The sequence below is a fragment of the Mesoplodon densirostris genome, chromosome 10 (genome assembly GCF_025265405.1).
Source record: "Mesoplodon densirostris isolate mMesDen1 chromosome 10, mMesDen1 primary haplotype, whole genome shotgun sequence".
Classification (NCBI taxonomy): Eukaryota; Metazoa; Chordata; class Mammalia; order Artiodactyla; family Ziphiidae; genus Mesoplodon; species Mesoplodon densirostris.
In genome coordinates, this window is record NC_082670.1 from 94005875 (window position 1) to 94025350 (window position 19476).

The 19476-nt window shown below is 39.5% G+C and overlaps 1 pseudogene; it reads right to left on the minus strand.

Moving 5' to 3' along the window:
* Positions 1-886: 886 nt before the first annotated feature.
* Positions 887-13503, minus strand: LOC132497973 (ubiquitin-conjugating enzyme E2 Q1-like; annotated as a pseudogene).
* Between the last annotated feature and the right edge of the window lie 5973 nt (positions 13504-19476).

The window sequence follows — 19476 nt, forward strand, 5'->3', positions numbered from 1 at the left end:
TAAATTCTGGAGAGAAATACAATACACTGTTAACAGTAATAACTATCTCGTGTTTGGAACATGGCACGCTTTTATTTCCTTAATACCTTTCAGTATTTTCCAAATAATATAAAATGATATGCATGATATAGGCAGAGAAATAGAATATTATTTTCTAAAATATAGGTGGCTGCTAAGCAACCAGAAGTGAAATATTAACATCTGATAATATAATTATCAGGTACTTGGCCACTTTACTGACGGTCGCCAAAGAAAACTTTTCACTGTGTCGAGGCAAGCTGATTAAGTTTCCTTTACTCAATTACAGAAAAAACACTTCACCTCTATTATCTAGAAAAATAGATTTATGTAGACTTGACTCTAGGACAGATAAAATTTATTCTCTCCATCATCTGAGGTGTTTTTGTGTCGTGTTTATAAACCTGGTGTTAAATTTGTTCATTTTAAATTTAGTAGAGTTTTAGATAGTCTTTTTTTTTCAAGTTAACAAACTGTAATTGTTTCCCCAAAGTTACATTTTTTTTCATACACATCCATCATACACTGTAACCAAAAAAAGCAGTGAACATGAAATAAGGGAAAATAAATTAAAAATCCAGAGCATAGGTAAGGAGGCTCTAGTCTGGAGCACAGCTGAGTTTCCAGCAATATAATGAGGCTCGAAAGTTTCTTTTATAAGAATGCCTGCTAACAAAGGTTCCAGCCAGATGGTTGGTTGGTCTGTCAGTCAGTCTTGAGTACTTGAAACAGTTCTGTGTCTGTTTTTTTTTTTTTTTTTCCTTAGCATTTAGAACAGCCATCATTGTCCTGCAATAGGCAGAGCTACCATGTCCAGGAAAAGTGAGGGAAGGAACCACAGAGGCAGCGGGAGATCCAAATACAGCATTCAAAGGTAATTGGTCCAGTGATGCCTGGGGAAGGAGGAAGGGGATGGCACTCCTGGGTTAGCCATCTTCCTTCGGGGGTGTGTACCAGCCGTTTTTTTCGTGGATCTACACCAAGGACTTGTAGGCCTGCTTTATCGGGCTGTACTGAGATTTGTTGGCTCTAAACTGCACTCGTGCTTTTCCCTTCACCCGTGTGGCACTGATCTGCATGATCATTGACTCTATTGAGTAGGAACTGCTCCAGCCCTGCTTGGTGAGAAGTTCCATGCAGATGGCACCTCCGCTCAGAACACACCTTCGGAGAGGACTGGAGACACAACCCTGACAAACGGCACATCAAAGGGAAAGTTACCTTTAAAAGAAAAGTTAAGTAGGATGAAGTCGGCTCCTTTCTCTGAGGATCTGGCGATGGTTGTGCAAAGCGCTGTCCTGGTCAACTTTGAGGAGTTTGACATTCCAATCATAAAGACTGTCATTCACGAGTTCGACTGTATAGTTTCCACCTTGGAAACTCAGTGATCGGTATATATCCCTGAGCTCCTTCATCACCTGGTCAGTAGCCTGCGCCGAACCAGACACCGCACCATTTAAGTAATCTTGCTTCTGGCTCTTTTTAATTTTCTCTGGTATGGCCATGTTTTCTTTTCCGATGCTGTCATCTTCAGATTTCGTGCCCTCAGCTGGCGCTTCTTCTTTCATTTCAGAGTGATCTAGGTCTTCTGTGTCCTCAGGCATCTCTTCATCTTCACCTTCCAAAGATACATCTTCCTGTGTACACTGCTCTTCTGGCAAGGGCTGATCCAGCATCTCCACATCTGGATGCTGAGGGAGGTTATAGTTTACACAGGTCGGAGATGATCCTCTTCAGATGCTGCAAAAGCAGAGTATTATTCCCTTTCTTTATGTCCACCAGCCTCTCCAAGACAGTAGCCAAGTTAGGGTCATCAGACTCCGCTGACCAGATGGGGGGCACAGCTGGGTATGACTCCGTGATGTTGCAGTGGATGCGGACGGGATCCCCAGGCACCGACCCCTGTGGGGAGAGATGCAGTCTGGGCGCGGCCCTCGTCCCGGCCCCTCTGGCCTCAGCCAGCGGGAACTCGCATCTCAGCTGGTCCAGGCAGGCGCTGGCAATGCGGAAGCGCTCGTGGCCACGGGGGAGAAGGAACTGGAGCAGCTTCAGCTCCCCACGCAGGCAGGGCCCCGGCTCCGGGCCCCGCCCCCCATCCCAGGACTGCCCCCCCCCCCAGGCTGCTGCCCCACCCCGGCTGCTGCTGCTGCCCCAGGGCTGGCGGGCGGTAGCCTCTGGCCTCTGCTCCAGGCTCCAATGCCGCCCCCGCCGTCCGCACTTCCTGATCCCCCCTTCGACAAGATGGCGCCACCGCCATCTCCGGGACAGGGCCCCCCCCCACCCCCCGCCTCCGCTCGCAGGACCCCCCCAGCCGCCGGAAGCCAGGCGCCCCTCCTCCTCCTCCTCCTCCTCGGCAGCCCCGCCTCCCTTAGGTGGTCTCTTATACTTCCTGTGAAGTTTGGAAGATTATAAATTTAGGTTGAACTGATAAAATATTTTGGCCTGCAGGAAAAATATTATAATTCTGTTACATCTTTTTTTTTTTTTTTTTGCGGTATGCGGGCCTCTCACTGTTGTGGCCTCCCCCGTTGCGGAGCACAGGCTCCGGACGCGCAGGCTCAGCGGCCATGGCTCACGGGCCCAGCCGCTCCGCGGCATATGGGATCCTCCCAGACCGGGGCACGAACCCGTATCCCCTGCATCGGCAGGCAGACTCTCAACCACTTGCGCCACCAGGGAGGCCCTCTGTTACATCTTTGAAATGTTAATTTTACATTGGGATTTGGATAAACTATAATTATGTCATAATGATACTCACTTTTACAAGAAAATTATATGAATAGAAGATTTAGACATGTATTTTGCATATGCTTTTATAATTATTCTCTTCCTGCGATAAATTCTTCTTTTTATACACATTACAGAATAACTGAGTGTTTCAGTTCAAATAAAGGAAAATTGTGTTTAAGAAAAATATTTTCTCTGGATAAATGCCCAGAAGTGGGATAACAGGATCATATGGTAGTTCTATTCTAAATTTTTTGGGAGGAACCTCCATACTGACTTTCATAGTGGCTGCACCAATTTACATTCCCACCAACCTCATCCTCACCAACACTTGTTATTTCTTGTCTTGTGAACACATTGTAGGGTATACAGAAGTAGAAGTATAATGCTGTGCACATAAAACTCATATAATGTTATAAATCAGTGTTACCTCAATAAAATTAATTAATTAATTTTTAAAAAGACAAAAAATATTTTCTCTATTTCCTATCCTTTAAATTGACACCATAGGTACTGTATCCATTATGAAGCTCTCTGTGGTCAGAGACCATTAACTCAATTAAAATTAGATTAAGGAATAAATGGAAATTATCAACACATATAAATATCCAGAGCTAGATTAATTTTCAGGTATAGTTGGGTTCAGAGACTGGGCCACCTCCTCAGGATTTGTTTCTTTCTGTTTCTTGACTCTATTTTCAACTTTGTTGGCTTAAGTCTAGGTAGCACTAGATTTCTCCTTGTGTCAGGAAGATGTCGGTAAGCAGCTTAAATTTCCCATTCTTCTGGTAAGAGACTATAAGGAAACAGTGAAATTCTTTTCTGGTAGCTTTTCCAGAAGTCCTGAAATTTATTGTGATTGGCCCAACTAAAATCTTATGTCCATAACTGAATCAAATTACAGTGACCAGAAAAATGCCAAGACTTGGTTTACCCCAGAAACTCCTTCCTAAAGATATGGAATGAAGGTGGATCTTTGATTAAAAATCAGGAAGACAAATGCTAGGACGGTAAACATGAAACATCCATAGTATAAACATTTCTGGAAAAACCTTTATTAAGGGATTTCCCTTAATAGTAGTTTCTGCTGTTAACAAACAAGTTCAAAAATCTCACTGGCGGGCTTCCCTGGTGGCCTAGTGGTTGAGAGTCCGCCTGCCGATGCAGGGGACACGGGCTCGTGCCCTGGTCCGGGAAGATCCCACATGCCGCGGAGCGGCTGGGCCCGTGAGCCATGGCTGCTGAGCCTACGCGTCCGGAGCCTGTGCTCCGCAACGGGAGAGGCCACAACAGTGAGAGGCCCGCGTACCGCAAAAAAAAAAAAAAAAAAAAAATCTCACTGGCTTACAACGACAAATATTTTCTTTGCTTTCAAGTCGTGGGTCAGCTCTGCATTTCTCTAATTAGTTAATAGTCGGTGAGGCATGTTTCTCTAATGGCAAATGGCATGAAAACAAAAAAGGTGAGCAGAGTTATGAAATGCCTTTAAAGGCTTCAGCTTGTGTCTAGGGCCCATCACTTTAATCCACATGCTACTGGACAAACAAGTCATGCGGCTAAACTCAACATCAGTTGAATGAGGAAACATACTCATTAGTGCGAGGTAATGCAAAGTCCTGTGACAAATGGCACGGAGTAATTCGAATACAAGACAGAAGTGAAGAATTGAGAACAATGAACCTATTTACCAGAGGACGTTTCTAGTGCTCACTTGATGACAAAGTCAGCTGTCAGAAGATTTTTCTGCAATTCACGTCTCCGTAGAGTTTATTATTAAGATCCAAGAAGGTAGTGTTCATCACCATTACATTTCTGTTCAGATTAAATTATACACAAATATCTGTATATAAATTTGTTTTATAACAGATAAGTAACCAAAACAGTAACAAATGTAATTTACTTTAAAATTATTATTGACATTTTCCCATATTATAGTTTTTGAGTACCAAACTTTATTGAAATCTTTTATACTAGTTCCGAAAGAATTCTGATGTCAATTTCAGGTTTCCAATTAAGATTTTTATACTATCTTTGGTTTATTCCTGTGGAGTATATTTTCTAAATCCCCACAAAGGAAAGTTAGGTCAAATCACCATTAATTCTGAATATGCTTGTGTTTGGTTAGTGTCATAACTTTAATATGAGCTAAGTGTATTTTTATGCAGTAATTTGGTAAATCATCTCAGTAGATGATAGCAAATTACCCACCTTTGTTATGCCTGATGGATAATATGTTCTAGTTGAGTAATTAGGTATTAGTTAGACACAGCTGCAGCTTGTGTTCGACAAGTACTTTTTCAGTCACACATTTATCTCTCTCTTTGTGGATGAATTGGCAACATGCCTCATATGGGTCTTTAATGTACTGTTTTTATGTAGCTATAGGCTGGTGGTCCAAAGGGTATATGTATACAGTTTGATATATATGTAATACCATCTTTGAAGAAGAGGACAACTTTTTCTTAAAAATCATACATGGTAATATTGATATAGTATTATTTTTTATATAATACAATATTTTTAATCTTTCAATCATCCCTACATATTTCTTCCTTTTAGGCTGTCATTTCCAACTGTGAGAGTTTAAGGGTTATATTTCATGACTTTTCAGATAACATTTGCCTATGCATAATCAGTATGTCTGAAATGCTGGAGACTATGCCATTGGCTGGAATGCCATTGTGCTACAGTGGTGCTCCTTTGAAGCATATGTCAACCTGGACATAACTGAAACTGTGGGCCAGCAGATAATTTGTTGCGGGAGGCTGTCCAGTGCTTTGTGGGATGTTTAACAGCACCCTCGCCTCTACCCACAAGATGTCTGTAGTACGCTGCCCTACCCCAGGTTGTGTCAATCCAGAATGCCTCCAGACATTTCCAAATGTCCCTGGAGAGGCAAAATTGCCCCCATTGAATGCTACTGCTTTAAAGTAATTTCTAATTAATGGTGACATATATTATAGCAACCTCTCCTCCTATCTGCCTATCACACTTAAAATTGTTGGCCTGAAAACTGATAAAGGAATGAGGAAGAATGAGGCTAATATGTCTCATTTAACATAAATCTCTGAATTTGGACAACAGTGAATTACATGTTAGAAAAACTTGTTTACACTCTTTTATTCAGGTTTTTCATGTAGACCTTTATAGGATAGGAAGGTTCTGGTCTACCAGTTTTCTCTTTCCTTTCATTAGAAATGTCTCTCTCCATTGTTATTTGTTGTTATTATTGTTCCCTTAATGGCTATTAATTTAAAAGTTTGCATTTATTCATTTCCTTTGCTGTGCAAAATATTTTAGAATAGGTGTTGTAAGCGAATTCCATTATGTCTATGAAAACTTACTCTGAGTAGGTGGTTTCTGTAAATTAGGAGGGTCTGGGGAGTAAGATTTTTTTACATTTGGAGACAATGATTTGGGGTTAATTGAACATAGTTATTAAACAGTCTCACTCCTTCAGTGTGCACGTTGACAGGGATAATAGATGAGGTTTCATCTCATTTCTCTGCAAGAATATTTTGCCTTCTAAGTTCACGATTTTTGGAATCTAAAACAATTTCATGAGACTTGAATTCTGGGCTCTCGAACTTAAATTCTAGGGAAAATCCAATCTAGCAGAAAGAACATGGGTTTTGATTAAATAGAACTGGATTCCAGTTCCAACCCCTAAGTACTTGCTGTGCAACTTTGGCTAAGTTACTCAAAATCTCTGAAACTGTTTCCTCCTCAGTGAATGGAGATAATACATTTTATTGCTGAGACTGGGGCAGGAATGAGTTGGTGGTGGGAAGGTGACTGCATTTATTCTCTCCCCTTTCTTTTATCCTATTCTTTATATTTAGCATCAACCGTTTTACTGAAAACTCCACTCACAGAGTCTCCCAAAACCTACTTGCTGATAAATCCAAAGGACTCCTGGTAGTCCTATTTTTAATCAACTGCTCTTTTGCTTTAAAAAAAAGGACTGGCAAACATTTTCTGTAAAGAGCCAGATAGTAAATATTTTTGACCTTATGAGATAATGTCTGTCTCAATTACTCAACTCGGCCATCATATGTAAAAGTGGCCATAGACAGTGTATTAATGAGTGGACTTGGCTGTGCTCCAATAATACTTTATTTACAGTAGTAGGCTGTGGGCTGGACTTGTCTCACAGGTGTAGTTTGATGATCCCTACTCTAAACTCCTCATTGGCTTCTCATTTCATTTTATATCCTCTCATTTTCTGGCTACAAAGGATTCGGCTCTTGTCATTGATAATTCCTCGTCTCTTGTCATTGATAATTCCTCCTCTATCTCCTTCACTGGGTTTTCTTTTCTTGCTCACATATTAATTGTTTAAATTAAGATAGTGCCGGTTGGGAAGAGGAAGCAGATGTGAATCAAAATGAGACCATCATTTTCTCTCAAGCCTTTATCCTCTGTGTGAAGGCCAAATCTCAGAGGCATAGAAGGCTCTTTATTATTTAATTTCTGCTCAACTTTGCATCTTCTTCTCCTTAAATTCCTCAAAGCTGTTACCCTCCCAATCTATTTACATTTTCTCAATTTGCCTGGTGCTTCCTCTTATCCCTGAGCTCGGCACATATGACTTTTTCCTCTCGAAAGATTTTTTTCTTTATCTTTTTTTTTTTCCTGGATGGAAAAGTTCATTCTTTATACTCTACCTTAATTAGCTTCTGCTCTCAGCAGATTTCTTTAAATCCCCACCCAAGATTGGATTAGAGCTTTTACTACATGATTTCTTTGAGTATATTTTAAATTATCTAGAAATAAAACTTTAATGAAAATATCAATGTAGTCTGTTCCATAATAGAGTTATGGTTGGATTGCTACGGGACTGCACAGAAAGGGTACTAACCCTATTCTTGGAGACCAAACTGCCAGGGAAGGCATAAGGGGAAAGTGATTTTTGAGTTGGGTCTCGACACAGAGGACCAGCGGAGGAAGGTTCTGCCAAGCTGATGGAATGTCAGAATTCAAGACTGTGGGGCACTGGGCAGTTCATGGGACAGTTCATATTCTGGACGACATTCTATGATTCATGTCTGTTCTCTGCAGTAAAGCTTCACTTAGATAACTGACGCTCAGTAAATGTGCGTGGTCAGATAACAAATTTATTCTTAGAAGTTACAAGTTAGACTAATTTTTTTTAAGGTAGGCATTTACTTTTGATTGATCTTAATATATACATCAATTAAGATAATTTAAAATGCACTGACCTTTAATCACAATACTCTAGGTGAGCTTTCATAGATGTATGTATGACTAATTCATCTCCCCTCCACCCATTCATCTCCCCTACATCAAAACCCAGCATAGTGCACAGAGAAGGTCTTCATAAATATTTGTTGAATGAAAGAAAAACGCTGAATGTTGCAAGGAGGTGGCACCAGATAGAAGACAAAGAGTAAACAATTTGCCAAACTCAAGAATGCACATGCAAGGCATAAAACAGATCTTGGTACTACTTGTTTATAACAAAATAATTACCTTTTAATCATAAAATGTAAAAGCAACTAGAATATTAAGCAAAGGAGAAATACAATAAAGAAAAATGATTATGAAAATTCTAAACTCTGAGTTGAGATTTACAATAAACTTCCATTTTAACTAAGGCAGTCCAGTGATATTCATCATTTTCTCTTGACGTTCATCATTCTCTCTTGACGTTCATCATTCATGCATTACAAATATATCTACAGAATACTACTTATGCAAAGGCACTACTATAGGCTCTCATTACCCTTCTTATTAAATTCTGAAATCTTGGTATTAGCTATGTATATATTTACACACACATACACAATTATGGATACACATATGTGTGCATATACATGCATTCAGTTTCTTTAACTAAAAAGCTGGCTATTCAGGATGAAATTGTTTCTCAACACCTGCAACTACCATGTCTCCTGTACTGTACATTCCTTGACTACTTCTGGCAAAATGGCCTTATATTTCACGCTAAGTTCTTCTAAAAGCTCTTCATGAAGTTATTTATGCTGGGAATAAAGTTTATGAGAGAAAATAGCATTAAAAAATAATTCTTATTGCAATGTGACCAAAATCCAGGAAAAGAAAAAAAGAGGGAAGCTGGATTTTCTTACAGACCCCCTTCTACTTATTCTCAGAATTGGAATTAAGAGATATAACTTATGGAGAACATACACCATTGAACAGGTGCCTAGGGAGTTAGAGCCGAATTCTCGTTTCAATGGGTGAACGGTCAGTCGCTGCCATATGGGCAGAACACGGTTTCTTCTCAGATGTTTCCTAGGTATTTTGTGCCCTATCAACCGTGGCTACATCCACTCCATTTCTAGGCCCAAAATATTAAATATAGTTCAAGTATCTTTTGCTGTATTTTCCAAAAGAATGTTCTGATAAAACAATGCATATCATATATACTCATAACCTATTAAAGAGTTCATCACAGACTAATTAGTTGCTTATTAAATATTTGCTGAGATCAAAAGAATGCATTATAACTATATCAATGTAAAAGATTTGTCAAAGTCCACAAATGAAGCAGGAAGTTTTCACTATTTACAGACATATAAAATAACATGTGACTGTTGACAACTTCTTGATAATTCACAGGTCACTCATGCTCAGGAAATAATAAGGGAGTAGACACAGGATGATTTGATTTAGGGTGATTAAAAAATGAGGACGTGGGGCTCCCCTGGTGGCACAGTGGTTGAGAGTCCGCCTGCTGATGCAGGGAACACGGTTTGTGCCCCGGTCCGGGAAGATCCCACATGCCGCGGAGCGGCTTGGCCCGTGAGCCATGGCCGCTGAGCCTGTGCATCCGGAGCCTGCGCTCTGCAATGGGAGAGGCCACAACAGTGAGAGGCCCGCGTACCGCAAAAAAAAAAAAAAAAAAAAAAAAAAAATGAGGATGTTCTATCCTAGGATAGATGTAATAGTAGAACTCGGTGTCTAATTTCAAGTAATTCTGCCAGCTAGCTGTAATCCCTCTGAATATAGGAATAATAATAATTTCCTCAAAAGTTTTTAGTGAAATTTAAGTGAAACAATGCAGCTAATGCATTTGATTCAATACTTATCACATCATAGAATCTTATATAAGAGAAATACTAAGATGAAATCATGAAATCAAAATAAAATAATAAAAATAGTGTTCATCTGTAAATGTTTGTACTACAATTTCCTGTGCTTTTAATAATTTTCTATAAAATAAATTTGTGCTAATCATTGTCAGGTTCGCAGTGTTCTGATACTCTAGGGATGTAATATAATTTGAGAAAAGATAACAATATTGGTTATAGCCTTTTCTGTAATTCTCAATGGCTAATTCTTTCTTTGCATCAATCTTGGGACCCATGAAGAGTGGGGATAAGGAACAAATAAAATCTTTAAAAATGTTGTCAGCTTGAAGGTTCTCCTTTTTCTATATTATTCCTTCAACACCCTAAGTGATCAGTGCTGGGGAAGAGGTCATGATCTGACTAGGAAAATGAATTATTTTTATAAGTGTGGAGAGAAAATAAGTTAAATTGTTATATAGAGAATGATAAAAGAAATTCCTTGAATATATGAATATTTACTATACATTTTTCTTTGAGCCCTTCTCTTTCTATTCTTATTTTTTAAAGAAATGGTAAACAATTATTTTATGTTCTTCTTCTTGTTCTAATTTTCCTTAACCTTTCCCAATTCTCATTTTCTCATTTCCAACCACCCCATCACCACAAGCACCAAAAAAGAAAAAAAAGGAAGTCAGACTTGTCAGACTTTGTTATCATTGTCCCAGAAGGGAATTACTTATCACAACTTCTTTTCTTTCTATTCCACAGCTAGTTATTTAAAATTTCTGTTGGAACCAGAGAGATTACTTTATTCTAGGATTTCCCCTAAGACAAAAACCCTGGTAACCATAGCAGCATTGCCATCCAATCTCTTGAATCCACAACAAAATGCGGCTAGAAATGCTTAGCGCAGTCTCCCAAGGCAAACATTGCTGTGATGAGTGACAAACTGAAACAGTAGGAGCTGCTCATGTTGCCATGGAAACAGGCCTTTCCATCTGAGAGGTTCCATCTCAGGATTCACAATCTAAAGCTTTGCAAAGGTATGCTGATCTTCACTCCCCTACTGATTAGCACTTACCACCAGACTAACACTGCTGAGATGACTGACATGGAGAAACGAGGGCTATCCCTCATTGCCACAGTAACCCAGGTTTCCAGTAATTTGCCTTAATGGAAAGTTGAAAGAGCTTTGTAGCAGCTGTCTACAGTAGCTAAATCAAATGACAGTTAAAGAGAACAAATGTGATAAATTCTTAAAAGTTAAATGCACACCTTTTGGGGTGTCACTGGGGCTGTGCTTTCTAAAAAAATATATGCTCCACCATGCTTTTAAGGAATCACAATTTAGATCATGAAGTACTGGAACAAAGTATGTTTTATGCACTTGCAAAAATGTTTATAGATAATACAAAGTTCTCTGAATATAAATAGAAAGCACTAAGTTATTAAACACTTTTTCTTTGGGAGTCCTTCAACAGGAAGGACTCTGTTGAACAACAAAGGACAGAAATCTCATTGAATTAACTGGCATATTTATGACTAATCATATATCCTAATGGCATTTTTTAGCAAATGGCTAGTCAAAATATTAGATTTGGAAAGTTATGATGAGCTGATAATCCATTACCCTTATTTTAAAAATTAAGATTAAAAAACTTTAAAAATTAAGATTTAAAAAATACTTCATGTGTTAGAGATTATTTCAGGACTTGTCAATAAGATGATCTATGAGGCAGGCATTATAGTGATCCTCATTCACTAGGTGAGGCAAACCCACCTCTGGGAGGTTAAAGTGACCTACACAAAGTGACACAGTAATGGTGAAACTTAGCCTTGAACTCAGACAGCCTGGTTCTATGCTCTCCATTCTTTTTATTTTACCATCTTACTTTAATCTGCACAACATGTACTTATTAAATATCCTCAGAGAATTTAACTAAACTATAATTTTGGTCCAAGTTCAAAGAATGTATACTTTCAGATGCTGCAGGGCATACCTCTGTACGTATTCTGCATTTTTCGCTGTGGTATGCTTTGTAGACATGAACGTGGAGCCCATCACAAGTTCCCTAGAACTAATATTATGACTAGACTTTGAGCTTTAATCAAGAAACCGCTGTGGAGTACGTAATAGCATAACTTATCTGACAACCTGTTACATAGGCAGATACAAAACTCAGAACTCTAAGATGAGGGGAAAACTCATGAAAATATGGTTTGAATCCTAGGAAATGTGCATAAGGTATAGTATGCATTGGTTACTTAGGATACCAGATGCACTGCAAATTGTACATAAAGCTTCCACAAGACTATAGGGCCATATGTATGTGCTATTGACAATAAACAGAATTCCTGTCATTGGTATGAATCGAATGTTTTATAAACACTAGTATAGGGATTATAAATAATGAGTTTGAATGACAGTTCTAACATTTACTAGCTGTTTGACATCTGGCAGGTTACCCAACTTCTATACTTCCTTTATAAAATGGGGATAATACTTAATCTATAAAGTTGGTATGAGGATTAAATAAAATACTAAACATACACACATCTAACACAGCAACTGGCCCATAGTAAGGACTCAGTAAAAGTTAGGTTACACTTATTTGTTCTTGTAGAAGTCAGAGGTCAGGTAAGAAGGGATCTTTTGCAGCTTCTTCAATGACAAAGCAGACACGGTTTACTAGAAAAATGTAAGAACTATTACTATTTTACTCAATATGAGGAACATACTTTGTAAAAAGAAAAAAAAGAGCCTTTGCCTCCTAAACAAAATAATATGTTACCTTGACAGAAAGTATGAAAGGTAATATAGAAGGGGTGAGGGTGAAGTCTTTTGGCTTACTATTGTTGAAGAGGTATTTACAGCTGATGGTATGCATAAGATCTTCAGATTTTATTTTATTTTATTATTTTTTATTTTTTTTGCTATACGCGGGCCTCTCACTGTTGTGGCCTCTCCCATTGCAGAGCACAGGCTCCGGACGCGCAGGCTCAGCGGCCATGGCTCACGGGCCCAGCCGCTCCGCGGCATGTGGGATCTTCCTGGACCGGGGCACGAACCCGTGTCCGCTGCATCGGCAGGCAGACTCTCAACCACTGCGCCACCAGGGAAGCCCCAGATTTTATTTTTTAAATCACCTGGCAATGAATGACAACTCCTTTTCTTCTTTTCTACTACTTGCAGTATCACTGTTGCACGTTGTAAGGAGCCCTACAGCAAACAGCATCAAATGAGTACAGCAAGGCATGTGGAAATGAGACTTGGTACTAATTAGGCAACTTTGAAGGAAAGGCGTTGTGGAATGTGAAATGCAGAAAGTAGTAATGACTGGCCTTAATAAAATCACCAAACTTTAAGTTAGGAACTCAGAGGTGGTTTAAAGACAGCAGGAGAGGCAATGAAGGACATTTGTCCTTAACACACCTCCAAATAGTGTGGAATAATACTAGAAAAAAAACTCTCCATGTTATGTTCCTATCTCTTTTCTCTAAACTTATTTCCTGCTGTTTTTCTGAACACACTCTGATCTCTGCTGCTCTGCAAACATACTCAACCTTTGCTGCCTTTATTCCATTGTTTATGCGCTTCTGTCACCAAGAATGCCAACCCTCTCAGGAAAAAACCAATAGTGTTGAATTTTTACCTTTCCGTTAATGCCAATATCAAAAGGTAGCTTCTGCATAAACTGTCCATGATGCTTCCCACTGGAGTATGTGCTCTCCCCTGCCTTTCTTGCAGCCCTTCAGATTGTACCTTGGAGTCCAAGTGTAAACTATATTGCACTCAACGGGGAGACATGCGGGAGAGAAATGAGAGAGAAGAAAAGAAAGAAAGAAATGAGAGAGAAGCTGAAGAAAAACCAACTACAGTTGTCTCTCCATATCTCTGGGGAATTGATTCCAGGACACCCTCAAAATACCCAAATCTCTCAGATGCTCAAGTCCCTTGTATAAAATGGCATAGTACGGTTTGCACTCCTTCTGCATTCCGGGCCTGCATCTGTGCACCCTGGGGTTCAATCAACTTGGGATCAGCTGATTGAATCAGCAAATGCACAGCCTGTAGATACAGAGGGCAGACTGTATGTAAATTGTGCAGAAGACTCTGCCTCCCATTTCAGTTCGTAAATGTAGGGCCCAAAGTAAGCTGGGATGTGGAGTATCTGTTGCTCCTAAGATGAGCCTAGTTTCCTGCCTGCATAGCTTAGTTTGACCATTTCACTCCCTTGTAATCAACTATACACACACACACACACACACACACACACACATATATATACACATACACAGACACACACACACTCATATATACTTGTACTACATTGCTCCCCAACTCAACCAAATGTTAGAAGAGGTGATCCACTGAAAAACAGTGAATTTGTGGTGTTATGGTTCTTATTCCTGATGTTGGCTGCATTGGACTCAATGCTGCTTTATGTTTGAAGCAATTTGTTTTCAGGCTTTGGAGTTATTTAAAACCCTCTAAAAATAGCTGAAGCTTGAAATAAAATATACTGACCTCAAATTACAGAAATTTGAAAAATTAAAATGAGTCAACAATTAAATGTCTACAAAACACATGAACTCAATTTTTGTAACTGTACATTTAGTATTTGTAATAGATTTTCACAACTGAAAAGAATTTTGTAATACATTTTCTCTTTGCATCAATTCATAAGTATGTATGATCAAAAAAAGAGAAAATTTTCAATTTAGTCAGTTGTAGCCACACCTTATCCAAGTGCAAAAAATGCAAATTCTCTCATTTAAAAAAAAATTCACAAGATATTTAGTTTGGAAACTGAGTGCTTTATAATGTATTAGATAATCTGTAGGATGGGAATTCTAGTGACTAGAATCCTAGGACTTTGTAAGATTGCCTTAGTTTCCCTATTGAGAGTTAAAACAGGAACACCACAGTTGCCTTCCCAAGGATTTTTAGGAGTAAATTTGACTATAAATCATTTTCATCTCACCTGACTATGTAAGACATGGCTCAGTACTGTCTCTCTTATGACTTATGACCCTCCTTTACCTCCCCTTATGGATGTTTGTTTTTGCTATGACATTTTTATGGACCTTCCCTATTCCTTTTATTTAATTCCTCCTTTTAAATTGTATTTATTTTCTATACTTTAGGTCCAAGTTACTAGGCTTTTTCCAATGTAACTGGATTGTCAAAGTGTACATATAGTCAGATGTGCATGAAAATTATAGCTTAATCATTTTATGCAACTGACCTAAACATTGTCACAGACTCTTATCCTTCTAGGCAGTGAGGAGACACATGTTGTTTATCAGCAATATTTCAGCATCTTCCAGTTTTAACAGCACCTTTCAGTTTTAAGTAGACCCTCTATGTTAAATATTTAGTCAGGTTAGAAGTCAAGGTTCTATCAGGGCTGCCTCACCTTTCCCCTTCAGTCTTCCCCCAAGTGGCATCTGGACGTAAGTGACAGGTCTTCGCTATGTTTCATGGAGGAAAAGCTGTCTGAGGTTTTACCTACTACTGGTCTACTCTCCAGGGCGACGGATCTGGTATTCGTGTTTTCACTGGTGGTGTCTGCTGAGGTAGTTAGTTGAGCTTTATTCCAGGACAGCTAGCTCTTTCTGCTACTATAGTCTATGGTTGGTGACCTTGGGGTCTGGTTTCTTAGCTCAGCCTTGATGATTTAGCCCCACCTCAGTAACTGCTGGTGTTACAGATCTACCCTGAAGGTGGCTGTGACTGCCTCCGAGCTTCATCCTTAATGACCAACCTTCTTGTTCTTGGCTACAAGGCCACTCTGGCCACACTGTTCTTAACAGTGATTCTCTTTTGGTAATTCCCCCAGCAAGATTTTTAATTCCTTATCTCACTATTATTAATTTGTGATCCATATCACATATTTCTAACATTTTTGTTTACCTTTACATTTTTTCTAAACTCAAACTCAGTTTTTGTTAAAAAAAAAAAGCGAAATGAAAAAGACATACACACAGACAAAAGTTAGCTTAAGTTTACACAGATTATATCCATTGAACAAGGTAACTTTTGCAATGCCTTTCAGGCTCTGTATGATCTATTCATCAATACTTTTACCTATAGGAATAGGATGCTACAGTTAACTTTGAAATAAAAGACTACTCTCCTGGACACATGTGATTATGTCCAGGAAAGAAGATGAATGACTTAAACTGGGCCAATCATATTCTTTTTCCAAAGGTGCCCTTTTTTATCAATCAGAAGCAAAAGGAAAAATGGGTAGTTTCTCAAGACAAAAAAAATAGAGATCAAATAATTCCTGTTTTCCAGATACTTTTCTATTCCTTGTTACCATCCTTTTCTGAGGCCTTGCTACATCCTCACCCTTGGAAAATGCAAAACACTTTGAATTTCATAATGAATTCCCATTATATCTCTATAAGCTAGCTCAAGTTGATTTCTAGAATATTTAATTAAAGAGTTATGATGAACACATCTGTGGGGTTTATTTCTTTCATGGCCAAATTACCTCGCTGAAAATGAAATGGAAATTTTGGCCTTTATTTTGGATTCTATAAAAGAACAATGGCTCTAAGAATTTAAGGCAGGATAATCTCCATTTGTAATTCAAAGGTGTGACAACTCAAAACAGTCTTCTCACAGTTCCAGCGATGAGTAGAATCTTTCTCTGTTCTTCATCTGTGTCTCCATATTGTCTGCTTTATATTACCATATGGAGTAATTCAACCAGTTACTACAGGTACAGCAAAAGAGAAAATCTATTTCTGTTGGCTGATGTTTGAACATTTCCTACCTGTCCTTATTATGGGTATGCTGGTGAACATTTTGCTTTAACTACTGCTGGAATTTTTTTTTTAAAGCAAAACAGTATTATTATTATTTTTTTATTCTTTTTTTTTTTTTTTTTTTTGCTGTACGCGGGCCTCTCACTGCTGTGGCCTCTCCCGTTGCGGAGCACAGGCTCCGGACACACAGGCTCCGCGGCCATGGCTCGCGGGCCCAGCCGCTCCGCGGCATGTGGGATCTTCCGGGATAGGGGCACGAACCCGTGTCCCCTGCATCGGCAGGCGGACTCTCAACCACTGCGCCACCAGGGAAGCCCTATTTTTTTATTCTTAATGTAGTCTTAGCAATGATTTCCTGCTGTCTTGGATGGTGACACCTAATAGCTTTTCCTACCTGCATCTGTTTCACTTTCTTCCAGTTGCTGCAACTCTATTTTCCTTTAGGGAACTGTTCCTCCTCATTTCTTGCAGCCTTGGTGAGACTGATAATCCAGGTACTCTAGCTTGATCTGAGAAAGTCTATCAGCTCTCCTTCTCTAGATCCTGATGTACTTACTGGACTTTCTGAGCCCAGGTTGTGCTAACTTTCCTCCAAAATTTGTTACTTTCCATTTATTTGTGTCATCTTCAATTTCTTTCATCCATGTCTTATAGTTTTCAGAGTACAGGTCTGTCACCTCCTTGGTTAAATTTATTCCTAGGTATTTTATTCTTTTTGATGCAATTTTAAGTGGAACTCTTTTCTTAATTTCTTTTTCTAATAGTTCATTAGTAGTATATAGAAAGACAACAGATTTCTATATATTGATTTTGTATCCTAAAACTTTTCTGAATGCATTTATTAGTTCTAATAGTTTTTATGAGATTTGGGGGGTTTCCTATATACAGTACCATGTCATCTGCACACAGTGACAGTTTTACTTTTTCTCTTCCAATTTGGATGCCTCTTCTTTTTTCTGATTGCTGTGACTGGGACTTCCAATACTATGTTGAATAAAAGTGGCGAGAGTGGGCATCCTTGTCTTGTTCCTGATCTTAGAGAAAAGCTTTCAGCTTTTCACTATTGAGTATGATGTTAGCTGTGTGTTTGTCACGTATGGCCTTTATTATGTTGAAGGATGTTCCCTCTATATCCACTTTGTTGAGATTTTTTGTATCATAAATGGATGTTGAAGTTTGCAGATGCTTTTTCTGCATCTATTGAGATGATTGTATGATTTATATCCTTAATTTTGTTATGTGGTGTACAGCTTGATTTGCAGATATGGAACTATTCTTGCACTTCTGGAATAAATCCCACTTGATCATGGTGTATGATCCATTTAATGTATCGTTGAATTCAGTTTTCTAGTATTTTGTTGAAGATTTTTGTATCTAGGTTCATCAGGCATATTGGCCTGTAATATGTTCTTTTCTGTAGTGTCTTTATCTGCTTTTTAAAAATTTTTATTTATTATTATTTTTTAACATCTTTATTGGGAGTATAATTGCTTTATAATGGTGTGTTAGTTTCTGCTTTATAACAAAGTGAATCAGTTATACATATACACATGTTCCCATATCTCTTCCCTCTATCTGGTTTTAGCATTAGAGTAATGTTGGTCTGGTAAAATGAGTTTGAAAGCATTCGTTCCTCTTCACCCTGTTTTGGAGTAGTTTGAGAAGGATACGTACTGACTCTCCCTTAAGTATTTGGTAGAACTCATCTGTGAAGTTGTCTGATTATGGACATGCTACTCCTGAGTTTGGTTAGCATCTTTATGAGGTATTACTTTGAAGTCTTTATCTATTAAATTGTTTATCTTCATTTTGTTTAGTTCTTGTTCTGAGGTTTTGTCTTGTTCTTTTTTGATTGTCTTTTGTTTTGTTTTTTTCTTTTGGAAGGTGGTTCGTCTCCTCATTTTGCCCAACCTTCTGCATTTGTTTGTATGTACTAGGTGTTATCCACTACCTCTGTCAGTCTGGAAACAGTGGGCTCATGTAGAACCTGCTCTGTGAGGCCCACTGGCACAATACCCTCTGGTCTCTAGAGCCAGCTGCTCCAGGGGTATCTCCTGTGTGGACTGTGTGTGCCCTCCTGTTGTGGTTGGGCTGCCAGTGCTACATTCGTGCTGGTGGGCAGGGCTGGCCCCTGGCTTTAGCTAGCTGTGTGGCTTGGCCTCAACTGCTGTGGATTCCCTGCTGGGCAAGTCTGGCCCTCGGCCCAGCTGGCTGAGAGGGCCAGCTATGACTACTGCAGGCATGCTGATGTGTGGGACTGGCCCTTGGCCCAGCTGGCTGTGAGACTTGGCTGCAATTCTTAGGGGCACACTGGCATGCAGGACTGTCCCCACAGAATGGGAGCTGCTGTGGAGGGGTGCCAGTGCTGGTGGAGATGGCCCACTGGGTGAGACAGGGCAGGAGCCATGTTGGAGGGGCAGGCCTGGATGGGCAAGTTAGGCAGGTTGGGTCCTCGGGGGAACGCTGGGGTGGGGCACATGATATTAGCTAAGTTGATGGAGAGTGACAGATATGCACCCACTAGTGCCAGGCCAGCTAGGTGGAAGGAGAGTAAACAAAAATCATAATGGCACCTGCAAGCACTTCCATCTCAAGAGAAAGATCCATCAGATCCCTGCCTCTCTAGCACACCCCCTAAAATTAGTCAGGGAATTTCCTTCTCATATAAACCAGGTGCTTTTCAAGATGCTGCCTCTGCACTGTGAATAGGAGCTAGTGAGTTTGTGCAAGAGTCAAGTATGGTGTCTCAGTCTCCCACAATCTTCCAGGTCTCCCAGATGCAAGCCCTACTGGTTTTCTAAGCCAGACTTATGGGGGCTCATCTTCCTGGTGCAGGTCCCCTGGGCTGAGGAGCCAGACATGGGGCTTGGAGTCCTTGACTCTTGGGGAGGGGGGA